This window comes from Limulus polyphemus, unplaced genomic scaffold (assembly GCF_000517525.1).
Source record: "Limulus polyphemus unplaced genomic scaffold, Limulus_polyphemus-2.1.2 Scaffold3619, whole genome shotgun sequence".
In the NCBI taxonomy this organism is placed as follows: domain Eukaryota; kingdom Metazoa; phylum Arthropoda; class Merostomata; order Xiphosura; family Limulidae; genus Limulus; species Limulus polyphemus.
Genome location: NW_013669229.1, coordinates 83,515 through 85,906, shown reverse-complemented (window position 1 = coordinate 85,906; position 2,392 = coordinate 83,515).

The following is a 2,392-nucleotide window of genomic DNA, read 5'->3' as shown; positions in this document are numbered from 1 at the left end:
TGTTTCAACTATTATACTCCAAAACTCTTAGAGGTTTATTGGTGTGTGGAATTAGTTAGAAACATACTTAAAATAAGCTTTAATCCGAGTCTTGTTTCAACTATTATACTCCAAAACTCTTAGAGGTTTATTGGTGTGTGGAATTGGTTAGAAACATACTTAAAATAAGCTTTAATCCGAGTCTTGTTTCAACTATTATATGACAATCCAATGTTTCTTTACGGAAGGGGCCCGGCATGGCCAGGTGGTTAAGGCACTCGACTCGTAATCTGAGGGTCGCGGGTTCGAATCCCTCTCACACCAAACATGCTCGCCCTTTCAGCCGTGGGGGCGTTATAATGTGACGGTCAATCCCACTATTCGTTGGTAAAAGAGTAGTCCAAGAGTTGGCGGTGGGTGGTGATGACTAGCTGCCTTCCCTCTAGTCTTACACTGCTAAATTAAGGACGGCTAGCGCAGATAGCTCTCGTGTAGTTTTGCGCGAAATTCAAAACAAACAAACTTTACGGAAGGCGCTTGATACTTGGTTGAACGCTTAGTATTCTTCTGAAAGTGTTTATACATATACAAATATAGTAAAATCAAGCGTTGAGTGCCTTAATCTCGCAAACCGTGGCTTACAAAAAAAGCAGTTACTGATGTTGTTTGTTTAACCTGCAATTTTACTTTAATTTACTTTATTTAAACAGTACTTAATGACGGCGACTAATATCACATTCATCAATCTCTGTAAAATAGAGCCAAGTAAAACTATCGTAATACAACGAAATTTCAACTCTTTCTTTAGCGAAAACCTCAACGTAAATTAATAATTCCTGACGTCTAATTATTGACGATATATTATAGTCGGTTCCTATGAACATTATAAGAATATTTGTTTGTTGAATTTCGGGCAAAGCCACTTCGTTGTTATCTGGTTTGTTAGTTTGTTATGAATTTCGCGCAAAGCTGCACGAGGGCTATCTGCGCTAGCCGTCCCTAATTTAGCAGTAGAAGACTAGAGGGAAGGCAGCTAGTCATCACCACCCACCGCCAACTCTTGGGCTACTCTTTTACCAACGAATAGTGGGATTGACCGTCACATTATAGCGCTCCCACGGCTGAAAGGGCGAGTACGTTTTGTGGGACGGGGATTCGAACCCGCAGATTGCGAGTCGATCGGCCTAACCACCTGGCCATGCCGGGCCATCAAGGTTATCTGTGCTAGTCGTCCATAATCTTTAAGTGATAGACTAAAGGGAAGGCAGCTAGTCACTACCATCCACCGCCAACTCTTGGACTGCTCTTTACCAGCGAAAGTTAGGATTAACCGTCACATTACAATGCTCCCACGGCTAAAAGGGCGAGCATGTTCGGTGACGGAATTTGAACTCGCGACCCGAAGATTGAAAGTCAAACGCCCTAACCCCCAGGCAATGCCAAGCCCATATTATAAGGATTAAGCTCGCCTATCATTTTCTCGGGCCTTCCATGTGTAGTATGTAAGTTTTAAGTACAATCATAAAACACCCGCGAAGTACAAAGGCCCTCTCATGAGTCACAGACGCTCCATTGTACTACTTGAGCTCTTCCATTATCCTCAATCACTTCTATAGTTACTCCGGGGAAGGGAGGGGGGGGGGGAAGGCTGTACCTGAAGATAAACTCCGTTAGCGCTCCCACTCGAGGAATCAAAGCACGTTTGATCCCGCTAGCTTGTGAGTGGGGTAGAAACACAAATTCAAACAGGTGCGCTCCTGGGGCCTCGAGAAACGCTCGGAAAATGATCTTCGATGTAAAATTCGGATTCAGCGATCCTGAAATCCTACTCCTATACCCCCATCATGTCTAGCTGACCTTCCGTGCGTGCTTTAGTCCCCACTCCCATTAATATACAGACTCAATATGTTATTTATTGTTCCGGTAGTTTCTTGATAATTACATAAAGCTCTCAACTGAAATTACATGATGACAGAAATTCATCATGATACATCTTACGCCATCTTATTTATTGAACTTCATGCGCTCAAGAAGTCGAGACGAAATGGGTCACTGCTATCAACTTACAGAAGTGTTACAAAGTAGAAAGTTTCACATCACCTCAGTCACCCTTTACTGTCTGCTGGTTGTTTGAAAAACACACGTCTATCGGTCGCTTAAAATAAGATCATATACTATAGATAAAACTGACACAAGCGCATTAAGTATAAACATTTATTTTTGTTCTTAAGTGAGTGGGACCGCTGCCTTTTAAGATTTTTTCCAATGGAATATGTAAGGCCCAATTAAACGCTCCCGTACAAAGTTAGTTTGTTAAGTTCGATGACGAGGAACCCACTTTGAGACTAATAATGGCTGGAGACGGCTTGAATGGTTAATGAAGAAAAACTTAAATATAAGTTTGACATAACAG